The following is a 13,686-nucleotide window of genomic DNA, read 5'->3' as shown; positions in this document are numbered from 1 at the left end:
GCGCGAAGGCTACTGGTCATGATGTGAACTGGAGCATTATGTCTGCAAGGCTGGTTGCTCAGTAGCTGCGCTCCCATTATACTGTTCCAACACATCAGCACAATCCGCCGGAAGATAGTCTTCATCACCTCTGTTGAGTGTGCTGAAGCATCTAAATGACTTCTCTTATGTATTAGCTGTCGCAGTCGAATATCTTTGCCTTCCGCATTCCATCACGGAATTTTTTTGCTTTCAAATGACCATCACCTTCCACTTTCCACACTTTGCATTTCTTTACACAGTTATTAAGGTTTATCATTGCGCAATGTTCCTTAGCTTGATTAACAATATTTGTGGTAAGTACTTTAGTTAATATTTTCACTGTCACATTTGTACTGTCAGTTTGTGAACACGTACAACACTCCTTACACCGGTACCGTTCCTTTATCCTTTAAGTTAGCCTTTACTTTTTCAAGCATTACTGATTCAGTCAATTATTTCATGTTCACTTTTATTCATTTCTTAGCATCGCACTCCTCAAAACAAGTGATTTCATTAAATACAGTCCCCTATTCACGAATAACTATTGTAAGATCTTCCATTGTGCTCGTGTGCGTATTTTAAATTTGTGCCTCGTTAAACAAAACATATTGAGGCTTGTCAACATGCAAACATCAACTGTTAGCATGAGAATATCAACGTAACGGTTTCTACATAATTAAACAAAGATAAATTAATACAAATTAATTGTTGTTGAAAACTTGCTGCTTATAACATTTATTAATGAATTAACTAGATCCAACAAATCTTGTGTTCCTTAATACTGTCTTTGGGCTTAACCCTTAATACAATTATCTTCTTTTTATTACAAATCTTCCAAAGTGAACTTACATTAACGTAACGATATTCTATCGCATAAAATCGTAACATCAGTAACTCTTTTAGCAAGACCTACTTAAAACTAATTCACTGCCCACTAATTCTAAGTATAAAATAATAAAAAAATTCACAAACATTGTTATATTTCTGCATCATGCCGTCTCCTTTGCGGAATGAACGGCTAAATCTTCAGTTAACTAAAGTATCTTTTTAACTCAAAGTGGGGATACACCCCCTTGGTCTTCTCGGTTTCTTCATCCTCTAATAGGTACCTCCCTTCATGTGATTTTATATGGTCCCTTATAAAGATTGTTCCACTTTCGATTTATTATTCTTAGCTTTGAAGACTTGGGATGATTCTTCAATAGAATCCTATCACCAACCTTATAAGTGACTACTAAGCCTAGCTTTTTATCAGATTGATGTTTACGAACACTTGCTTTATGTTGCAAGTTCAGGTATACCTCCTTTATAATTGCATCTCGATTCTTTGGGTCATTCTGAATACAAATGATATCTCTGATCACTTTATCTTTTCTGCGTTTCAGCCTTCGTAAAGCATATATTTTGAATTCTTTACTTAGAGTTTCCTGCTTCGTAGATTAATTCATCATCTAATAGTCTTTCATTTAGTTCTTTCCGTGGAATAGATGTTGGTAGTTCCCTAGTATACCTGTTGGTAAAACTTTCAATAGTGTTAATAGTTTTTAGCCAGTAGCTGCCGTAAAGGTCAGGCAAACTGATTTTTATATCTTTTTCTGGCAAAAGCGTTGTCATTAGCGGCTCTATATTTGGGGTATTGTAGCATTCGTTACTGTTTTTTGATCGAGTCTTGTGGGTGTTGTTTGAATAGATTTCCCTCTTTGTTTTGCCAAAGAGGAAGGCACAGCGTTCCTTCACTTGGGGAAAATTTCAAATCTGTTTAAATATTGTGCTATTCTAAATTCTCGGCATAACATCACTGGTATAAATTGATTCGTTGGTATAAGCAGGTTGATAGTTTCGAATAATGAGCCTCCTGCAGAAACAAGTTAAAGTCAAAGACAGCTCGGTCAGAGTTTAGCCTTCAGTGACCAGCTAGTAATTGTGAAATAAGTTGCTGGTTTCGATCGCAATATTTCCGTTTTGTTCCTTTATTACTGCAGTAGGAACTTCTGCACGGCTTGGCCACTATTATGTGCACAAAGCGAGGATACTATGTCCATAGTACTTAGTAATGAATGGGATTAGTAATTACGTGCAGACTGAAACGTTATTTACATAGCTATTTTCAAATGTCAAGCAAAATACGGAAATTAAGTCCCTCTGTAGCACGAGCTCTTTGTCCACTGTAATTTAATGGTGATGGAGAAAGTACTCTTTCTTTCATTTCCTATGTGGCGTGCGTCTGTTTTAATATTGATGTAGGAGCATTCTCCTTTGTTTTGCACCGATTCCCTATTTTCATGACATTACCTTTAGAATCATCTGCGTTGGCGTTCCCTTGCTACTGTGGGATTTTATAAATCGTATTATTAATCTGCGTTAGGGCAAGTGCGTAACTAGTAATTGCAATAAATTCACAGACTGTACTACAATTGCCTTTCAAATATTTTCCCTCGTCATGTACTTACACATACTATGGGGAAGCGAACCATCCCTAGTCGGGCAGGTAAAGTATCGATTTTTTCCTGGTGATCAGTCAACGTCACGCCAGCAGAGTGCCTGATGTGTTCTGTGAGGAGCTAACAAAGAGATTGCACCATATTATATCAAATTCAATGTTTAAATACTGTTTCATAACTTCGTGAGATTGGGTAAGACTATTACAAGGTAAAATATTGTGAATATCAAAATGGTTCACTAATTAGTTTCTTGGAAAATCCACTTTTTGTAAAATTCTGAGAGACACGTATTATTAGAGCTAGAAAGTTCTACTCTTGGAATTATATGCAGTTTAACATATAAATACATTGTAGAAATTTTCAGGAAACTACCTCTTTCACTTTTTGAATTATTCTCTTTTTGTGAAATATCGGAAGCTCATGATAGTAAAGTTACAGAATCATAATTCTGGAATTATGTTCCATTTATCATAAAAACATGTGGCAGAAGTTTCCATGAGAAACCTCTTCTATTGTTTAAGTTATTACATAAAAACCAATTCTCTTACCTAAATTTTCTAAAACGCGTTAGATTAACTAATATTTGTTATTATACTGAAAAGGCAATATTACAGGACTACTTTCATTATATGTAATAAAAACGCTGTATAAAGCTTCAAGATTATATAGTAAAGCTTGGAAAGTTACAGAATTAAATCAGAGATAGTTCAGACACTACTATATACCGTCGGTTCCGTTTGGAACACTCTGAAGTTAAAAATTTTGAAACTTGTAATTTGAGAAAGTATATTATGGAATATAAATAAAGTACGTAAATAATATATAAAAATTGAGATTGTTGTTAGCTTTCAACTAGCAACGATAAAAATTATTTAGTAAACATAAAATATGCTGGCTGTGAGCTTTTCTATGAAATGGAAGCAGTTTGGAGCTAGCGTTCCCTTCACCGTCCGTTCCGAAGATATACTGTGTAAATAACGAGATGTCCGCACCTGAAAAGGTATCCGACGGTTGTCAGTCATACGGAAATGTGCTACACTCCGCTGTGAATCTGTTCGCGTCCTCTTAAGACTCAGATGAGTTAAATAATGGCTGAAATTATTGTGTATTGGTCGAATGATACATCGCGTTTTTCTTAACAAAAAGCTAGACGTAATTGTCACAGAAAACTATTTTTCTTATACTACACTGATGAATGAAGAAAAAGTGCATTGGGCACATTTCGTCTGAGCAGGACAGGTACGCCAAAACGTGAAGTCGAACAAGCAAATATGTGAGATACAATTTAGGTCAAGAATCGCTATGATGGCCTTGAGATGACATTACAAACGAGAAGTATGTACGTTGACGACATACAGTACAGTCACAATGAAATCAACTCTGAATATGGATCGCCAAACTAGTACTGAAAAATTTAAACCAAAATATTTGTTGTATCTCATTGTGTCTACATGTGCAGTGGACAAATACGACCAGCTATGTAGATCAAAGGAATATGTTCACGTTATTTGCAGGATTCACAATGGAGAGATTACTCCAGTCACCGAATTTCATCTCAGCCTCATTCGAGAGAGTTTAGAGGCATACCTTTGAGAAAGAAAAGCATCAGGAGATCGTTGTTTAGACGCGAAAAATTTATTATTGCTGTTGCGAGGGGCGTACATTCAAATCACCGTTGAATCGTCAATAAGACAACACGGACCTGTAAGGAGATGCTTCATATGAAGCAAGAACGAAAAACAAAAGGAACTACGTTAGAGCTATAAACGGTGTGATGTGAGGGTTGTATGTTGTGCCTCGTTACGGAATATATCAAACAGAAAACTTTTTTAAACGTGTTTCCTAGTGTTAGGATCCTTTGCGATAAGCAACATTAACAAGATCATTTATTTTAACAGCTTATTCATGAGAATAAATACAGAAGAACCAGCGATTGAAACGACTCGGCGCAGCTGGCACGGCAGAGCTCAGCACTGTATCACAGTCTAATAGATACAGTTGAGAGACTCTGGTATGAGCGTTGTTACCGTTAATAGTTGGAGCGAAACTAGCGCTCCAAGCGGCGAGAATGTAGACACTACATTTATCGTAAGGAAAACTTTTTTAATACTTTTTCTATTTATTTAACGAAGTAATTGTTACACTTTTGAGTTCCATGCATCAGAAAATTATCAAGTGACATGAGTTATTGTGAAATAAACGCAGAAACATCCCAATGTCATTGATTCATTGACATATTGTACAACTAATTTCAGAAAAAGATACGTTCATATACGAGAATAATTGCAGCTTAATCTGCTGAAAAGAAGAGAATACAAATACGTATTCCATGCGTGAGAAGCGCGTATTTCTGCTGTTGTCTGTTCTTGTTAAGATACAAAGTCACTTTCCTCAAAACATAAAAGAATTTTTGAGGAATCGAATGATCCCCCCATTCTTACAAACCACTCGACTTTCCAATACACGAGTGTTTTTGTAAATTTAATTACTTTTGCTTCTAAAGCGAATGTGTAGAAAATTCTTGACGGTTTTAACTCATATGTAGCAAGAATTACTGTAGAACTGCTTTCATCTGTGTTGGGAAACAGTGTTATTGATTTTGACGTTTTATTAGCAAGTCTTCGTGGTTTTTCCCGCAGATACAGGTGTCTTGGCGTATTTGGTATGTTGAATAATGTAGGTATTACATTCCATACACGTTTCCTATGTTCCATATTCACAGATTTTCTTAGAAGTGTAGAGAACAAAACTTCTCGCGTTAGTTAGATACAAAATTGAAACGCTATTCAGATCCTTGTAAGGATCATTGTCGAAGATAAGGCAATGCAACTGAATTAAATGCCGGAAGAGCGGAATAACGAAAATTGGAAATTTGTCCTAAGTTTCAATGGGACCAACTGCTGGGTCATCGATCCCTATGCTTACACAGTAATTGAACTAACTTAAAAACTAACCTACGCTAAAGAGGGTACCGAAAGTTGTAATTATCCAACTAAAGCCCTGATTACTACTTTGGAATTTTCACTTAAGTGCATACAAGAAGGTTTGCGGAACAACTTTCAGACCATTTCTCGACCGGTTCAGTTTCCAGCAACTCAAGGGATAAATGACATAAGGCAACGTGAACTAATATATTTTCGTTATTAATCAAAGGAAATGTAAATGAGGCCCGGTCGGTTAGCCGTTCGGTCTAACGCACGGCTTTCCGGATTGGGAAGGAGCTCCTGGCCACCAGCACGAATCCGCCCAGCGAACTTGTGTCGAGGTCCGGTGAGCTGGCCAGTCTGTGGATGGTTTTTAGGCGGTTTTCCACCTGCCTCGGCTACTGCGGGCTGGTTCCCCTTATTCCGCCTCAGCTACACTCACTATGTCGGCGATCGCTGCGCAAACAAGTTTTACACGTACGCGTACACCACGATTACTCTACCATGCAAACATAGGGGTTACACTTGTCTGGTATGAGACGTTCCCTGGGGAGGGGGAATCCCCCGGGGGCTGAACCGCACAATAACCTTGAAAGAGTGGTATGGTGTTGGGTGGCGGAGGAGTGGACTGCGGTAGTCGTCGTGGGGTTGTGGACCACTGGGGCTGCGTTGGAGTTGGAGCTTCTCCGTCGTTTCTAGATCCCCGGTTAACATACAATAAAAATGTGAATGAGAGTGTGCAGAAGGCAGTGGGCAGTCGTACGTCGAAGGATCGGTATAGAAGGCTCTGAGTCATCTCGAGCGGGAAGGCGCAATGGCTGACGTGGCCGGATATAGATGGGAGTGCCAATTGCGCGGGAATATAATAGGTTTCTAGTACCTTCTCAGTGTGGTAATACTGTTCCGGTATCAGAAAGCGCTTCGGATTGTGAATGCTGAGAGGAGCCCCCTAGAAGTTCGATGGCAGTATTGCGAGATACCGGCGGCGAGAGAAAATAGTCGGTCCCACTTGTTCTTAACCCCTCAGGTTAAGAAAAATATATTTTAAATATTATCTAAAGCACATAATTGTGGACAGGGCTTAAGAAAACCATCTCCTCTCTTAAATGCTATTTTGTTTCATTAGTTTATAAAATGAGCAACGATGTGATTACTCATCAACGCGGAAGTACGATGGAGTGCAAGGGAGTGCTCTCGAGAGGCGCTCTGGGTCCTTCATCATGGACAGACTCGTATCTGACCACTCCGGTGAAATGCAAACTTTGTTCAATCAGTAAGTACTTTTACAGTGTAAATGGCTTTCCAGGCACCACTCCGACTGTCTGGATCAGCAGCTGAGTAGCGACAGGTTATTCCACAATTTTGATACGCCAGTAAATGCGTACGTGAAACAGTGGTTTTGACTGTGTGATACGAAGTCTCCTTGCAACTGTGATTAATCTTAGAACAACGGTAGAACCGCGTATCGCAAACAAGATGCAGTCTCATCGTCATCGATAGGCGATTTCTAGCATGGCTCGGCGCTCGTGTGAATTTCCGGTAAGTCTTCACGTTTTTACTGTACGCAAGATGACCGTAAAGAGGAGTGCAGTTAAACGAATCTAAACTCAATGTGTAATGTGGTAATGTTCACACGAGTGAATGTTTCTTGTAGTTGCAGCATTAGAAGTCCCACACGGCAGTGCAAAATTAATTGTTTAACTGTGAGTGAAACCGGTATCTAAAATCTATGTACGTAAAGATAGATTGTTCTAGAAGGAGATAACGCATATAGCATTGTTCTGAAGGATAGAGCCTGATTCATTCTGAAGATAATTATGTGTTATCAAAATGCGCGTAAGGAAAGACGTTGTGTGCCCCCTGCCGCCGTTGGATAAGCAGCTGAGCAGCAAGTCGTATACTCCTAGCTCACTCATTTGTTACATAGTTTAATTCTTAATTTCTTTGCGTGTTTTTGGTACTTGCATTGTTTAATTCATAAATTTCGAGCGTATTATAGTATTTGAGAGTTGTAGCATCGCGTTTTAGTACCTGAATAGTGTAATTTCGCTTAGTCTCCTTCCGCCGCCGAGCAGTGTCAGCAGTGCGCAAGTAGCAGCATTACTGCATTTACTAGGCAATCTTGTATTTTAATAACCGTTTAAATTTTGTCGATTTGTTTGCGCTCTCTGTAGATTAGTTCAGACGTTCTTAGCAAAACAGTTTTTAGCATGGATAGGGACTGCAACTGCTGTGTTCGGATGCAGGCTGAGTTGGTATCCCTTCGCTCCCAGCTTCAGGCAGTGTTGGCTTCGGTCACACAGCTTGAGGCTGTTGCCAATGGGCATCACTGTGGGGGTCGGGATGGGGGTTTGTCGGGGACGGCCAGCTCGTCCCACGCATCCCCTGATCGGACTACGACTGTGGTTGCCCGGGATACTGCCCGCATTGAGGCTGATCCCTCACCTGTGGTAGAGTGGGAGGTCGTTTCAAGGTGTGGCAGGGGGCGAAAGACATTCCGGAGGGCTGAACGGAAAGCCTCTCCAGTTTGTCTGACGAACCGGTTTCAGGCTCTGTCTCAGGCTGATACTGATCTTCGGCCTGACATGGCTGCTTGTCCTGTTCCAGAGGTTGCCCCTCAGTCTGCAAGATCCGGGCAGTCGCAGAGGGTGGGCTTACTGGTAGTTGGGAGCTCCAACGTCAGGCGCGTAATGGGGCCCCTTAGGGAAATGGCAGCAAGAGAGGGGAAGAAAACCAATGTGCACTCCGTGTGCATACCGGGGGGAGTCATTCCAGATGTGGAAAGGGTCCTTCCGGATGCCATGAAGGGTACAGGGTGCACCCATCTGCAGGTGGTCGCTCATGTCGGCACCAATGATGTGTGTCGCTATGGATCGGAGGAAATCCTCTCTGGCTTCCGGCGGCTATCTGATTTGGTGAAGACTGCCAGTCTCGCTAGCGGGATGAAAGCAGAGCTCACCATCTGCAGCATCGTCGACAGGACTGACTGCGGACCTTTCGTACAGAGCCGAGTGGAGGGTCTGAATCAGAGGCTGAGACGGTTCTGCGACCGTGTGGGCTGTAGATTCCTCGACTTGCGCCATAGGGTGGTGGGGTTTCGGGTTCCGCTGGATAGGTCAGGAGTCCACTACACGCAACAAGCGGCTACACGGGTAGCAGGGGTTGTGTGGCGTGGGCTGGGCGGTTTTTTAGGTTAGATGGCCTTGGGCAAGTACAGAAAGGGCAACAGCCTCAACGGGTGCGGGGCAAAGTCAGGACATGCGGGGACCAAGCAGCAATCGGTATTGTAATTGTCAACTGTCGAAGCTGCGTTGGTAAAGTACCGGAACTTCAAGCGCTGATAGAAAGCACCGAAGCTGAAATCGTTATAGGTACAGAAAGCTGGCTTAAGCCAGAGATAAATTCTGCCGAAATTTTTACAAAGGTACAGACGGTGTTTAGAAAGGATAGATTGCATGCAACCGGTGGTGGAGTGTTCATCGCTGTTAGTAGTAGTTTATCCTGTAGTGAAGTAGAAGTGGATAGTTCCTGTGAATTATTATGGGTGGAGGTTACACTAAACAACCGAACTAGGTTAATAATTGGCTCCTTTTACCGACCTCCCGACTCAGCAGCATTAGTGGCAGAACAACTGAGAGAAAATTTGGAATACATTTCACATAAATTTTCTCAGCATGTTATAGTCTTAGGTGGAGATTTCAATTTACCAGATATAGACTGGGACACTCAGATGTTTAGGACGGGTGGTAGGGACAGAGCATCGAGTGACATTATACTGAGTGCACTATCCGAAAATTACCTCGAGCAATTAAACAGAGAACCGACTCGTGGAGATAACATATTGGACCTACTGATAACAAACAGACCCGAACTTTTCGAATCTGTATGTACAGAACAGGGAATCAGTGATCATAAGGCCGTTGCAGCATCCCTGAATATGGAAGTTAATAGGAATATAAAAAAAGGGAGGAAGGTTTATCTGTTTAGCAAGAGTAATAGAAGGCAGATTTCAGACTACCTAACAGATCAAAACGAAAATTTCTGTTCCGACACTGACAATGTTGAGTGTTTATGGAAAAAGTTCAAGGCAATCGTAAAATGCGTTTTAGACAGGTACGTGCCGAGTAAAACTGTGAGGGACGGGAAAAACCCACCGTGGTACAACAACAAAGTTAGGAAACTACTGCGAAAGCAAAGAGAGCTCCACTCCAAGTTTAAACGCAGCCAAAACCTCTCAGACAAACAGAAGCTAAACGATGTCAAAGTTAGCGTAAGGAGGGCTATGCGTGAAGCGTTCATTGAATTCGAAAGTAAAATTCTATGTACCGACTTGACAGAAAATCCTAGGAAGTTCTGGTCTTACGTTAAATCAGTAAGTGGCTCGGAACAGCATATCCAGACACTACGGGATGATGATGGCATTGAAACAGAGGATAACACGCGTAAAGCTGAAATACTAAACACCTTTTTCCAAAGCTGTTTCACAGAGGAAGACCGCACTGCAGTTCCTTCTCTAAATCCTCGCACAAACGAAAAAATGGCTGACATCGAAATAAGTGTCCAAGGAATAGAAAAGCAACTGGAATCACTCAATAGAGGAAAGTCCACTGGACCTGACGGGATACCAATTCGATTCTACACAGAGTACGCGAAAGAACTTGCCCCCCTTCTAACAGCCGTGTACCGCAAGTCTCTAGAGGAACGGAGGGTTCCAAATGATTGGAAAAGAGCACAGATAGTCCCAGTCTTCAAGAAGGGTCGTCGAGCAGATGCGCAAAACTATAGACCTATATCTCTTACGTCGATCTCTTGTAGAATTTTAGAACATGTTTTTTGCTCGCGTATCATGTCATTTCTGGAAACCCAGAATCTACTATGTAGGAATCAACATGGATTCCGGAAACAGCGATCGTGTGAGACCCAACTCACCTTATTTGTTCATGAGACCCAGAAAATATTAGATACAGGCTCCCAGGTAGATGCTATTTTTCTTGACTTCCGGAAGGCGTTCGATACAGTTCCGCACTGTCGCCTGATAAGCAAAGTAAGAGCCTACGGAATATCAGACCAGCTGTGTGGCTGGATTGAGGAGTTTTTGGCAAACAGAACACAGCATGTTGTTATCAATGGAGAGACGTCTACAGACGTTAAAGTAACCTCTGGCGTGCCACAGGGGAGTGTTATGGGACCATTGCTTTTCACAATATATATAAATGACTTAGTAGATAGTGTCGGAAGTTCCATGCGGCTTTTCGCGGATGATGCTGTAGCATACAGAGAAGTTGCTGCATTAGAAAATTGTAGCGAAATACAGGAAGATCTGCAGCGGATAGGCACTTGGTGCAGGGAGTGGCAACTGACCCTTAACATAGACAAATGTAATGTATTGCGAATACATAGAAAGAAGGATCCTTTATTGTATGATTATATGATAGCGGAACAAACACTGGTAGCAGTTACTTCTGTAAAATATCTGGGAGTATGCGTACGGAACGATTTGAAGTGGAATGATCATATAAAACTAATTGTTGGTAAGGCGGGTACCAGGTTGAGATTCATTGGGAGAGTGCTTAGAAAATGTAGTCCATCAACAAAGGAGGTGGCTTACAAAACACTCGTTCGACCTATACTTGAGTATTGCTCATCAGTGTGGGATCCGTACCAGGTCGGGTTGACGGAGGAGATAGAGAAGATCCAAAGAAGAGCGGCGCGTTTCGTCACTGGGTTATTTGGTAACCGTGATAGCGTTACGGAGATGTTTAATAAACTCAAGTGGCAGACTCTGCAAGAGAGGCGCTCTGCATCGCGGTGTAGCTTGCTCGCCAGGTTTCGAGAGGGTGCGTTTCTGGATGAGGTATCGAATATATTGCTTCCCCCTACTTATACTTCCCGAGGAGATCACGAATGTAAAATTAGAGAGATTAGAGCGCGCACGGAGGCTTTCAGACAGTCGTTCTTCCCGCGAACCATACGCGACTGGAACAGGAAAGGGAGGTAATGACAGTGGCACGTAAAGTGCCCTCCGCCACACACCGTTGGGTGGCTTGCGGAGTATCAATGTAGATGTAGATGTAGATGTACTCTGCTATTTGTGTGCTGCAGTTGTAACAAGTGCTTTATTCGAGGACACAGCACCTCTGAATTATATTTTATTTTTCACGGTAGGTTCGTGTTCTTGTTTGCTGCAAGATCCTTTCTTCTTCATTGCAATATTATTTGGTTTTCTTTTTGCGCCTCAAGACTGCTTAGAGTGAGCAGCATCGACAGCGGGAGAGCAGGGCTATCTTTGACATCCAAACAGCTTCAAGAACTATAAAGGTCGTGGTCTGTGGTGCTTACGACATGTAACGAACGTTAGGTGGACGTTGTCCCGATGCGAGCCAGATTTAATACAATCTATGTGGCACCAAGACTCTATACACTCGATACACTAGTAATAGTTTGCAGCTCATGTTACATCATATTCCAGCATTCAGTTTATTCATAAAAGTAGTCACGTGGAATAAATTTCAGAGTAATAACCTGCTTCAGCGTCCCTGCTAACTTCCAAACATAGCCACCATGACAGTCAATAAATTTCTCCCAAAGAGACACCACTATCTTCATACTATCACTGTAGAATGTTTGACTTTGTTCACGGAGTCACCTCACCTCTGCTTGCACCGCTTCATCGCTAACACAACGTGAAGCTCGTGTTTTCCTGCAGCGTTGGCCGTTGCCACCGGCAAGTTTAGTGGGCACTAAGCGGTTCCCGTTGCAAGCAATCTGGTTCCGACGTGCATCAGCCAACTGTGGTGTGCTAAATGCTTCGAGATGTACTGAGCAACTTTCCAGCTGCCATGAGCAGCAGGGCAGTATTATCCGGTGCTTAACTGGAGTCCTGAAGCTTTTGGCCTCCTTGGTATTTGTTTGAAATTGTTTATGAAGATGGTTTAGTAATTACTGTTCTTAAAGATTGTTAATTCTGCCTGGCGTGAGCTGGCAAGGAATCCAGTTTTCGGTGACCCCTTTGGGGCTGTGTGTTTCTGTATGCGACTACGTTAATCCTGTACTTGAAATCATCGTTTGTTGTTATTGACAATTGGATAGCACTGGTTGTAGATTCTGTTTGCTGTAAGCCTCACTGCCCTTATTGGGGTGAGTTATTGCATTTGGCCTGTAACTAAAGTAGAGTGCGCTCAGCCTAAAGGTGGTTCAGGTGTGTGTGCACACTCTCTTACTCTGTGCTGAGGTGCGCTTCGGGCTACAGGTGCACTGTTTAACGGGACATCTGCTGTTTGGTGCTTATCCCAATTACAGTGTCTATTAGCCACTAACAGGTCCCAGTAAAGGTATACCCTGATTTATAAAGCTTGTTTTAATTAGTATGTAATTATTCCTATTAATGACCTTGTACATTGCTTCTTGTTATTGCTGGTAAGGTCAACATGCAAAGTTATGAGCGAGCCGCTCCCATATTTAAAATTTTAATAGCTGAATTTTTATTTGCCCTATTATGTATTACTGTGTACGTTAATATTTCATCAAACTTGTTTTGCTGTTTGTTATATGGCATGTGTTGACAGCCTTGTGTCGGCAGGGGTTGACGGGTTGGTCTTCTGTTGGACCGGAACCGGGAAGCGTTTTCCTTCTGCTTCGGCGGCTTTCCTATCATCGCACGAAGCCTGAGTGTTGGCAGGACACACACGATTCTGCTGATCTCTCGTTCCAGCCTAGGGTTGAGTACTTTATTGTAATTCTTTAGGTATCGTGCCACGATGGTTGTGTCGCCGGACTAGGAAATAATTGACTCAGTAATTCTGTTATTGTAAGGCCCTTGTGGGAATGTGATGAAAGTCTTTGGGCCTACTGCGTTTTCGATTTACTTAATTGTGTATTGAGCACTGGTAATTTATTTAACAACTTCACGTGATTTATGTGGAATAGGATTTTTGCCAATCAGTGAAGTACTACTGTTGTTTCGGTTTCACATGTGGGTAGCCTTTGGGCAGCTTAAATGTATCTTGTCTATGTGAAAGCAGAGTAAGCAGGGGAGATGTACTCGTTTTAATGTTTTTATTTGATGATTGTTGAACTTATTTTCAGGTCCAGTTGTAGGATTGGCTTACAGTTGCGATCTAGTCGCGAGGAGACAGCCTGCCACCGATGGACTGTGTAATTAATTAACTGTTTGTATAGTTGGGCCACTATTGTGTTGCATAGTTGACATTTTTTTAGTACCATTTGTAGTTTTATATAGAATGCTAATTTGCTCGTACATTATAAATTTAATTTAAAAATTTTATATAGAATGCTAATTT

Source organism: Schistocerca piceifrons, chromosome 3 (assembly GCF_021461385.2).
Source record: "Schistocerca piceifrons isolate TAMUIC-IGC-003096 chromosome 3, iqSchPice1.1, whole genome shotgun sequence".
In the NCBI taxonomy this organism is placed as follows: Eukaryota; Metazoa; Arthropoda; class Insecta; order Orthoptera; family Acrididae; genus Schistocerca; species Schistocerca piceifrons.
The sequence above is the reverse complement of the archived record's forward strand: the minus strand, read 5'-3'. Positions refer to the sequence as shown.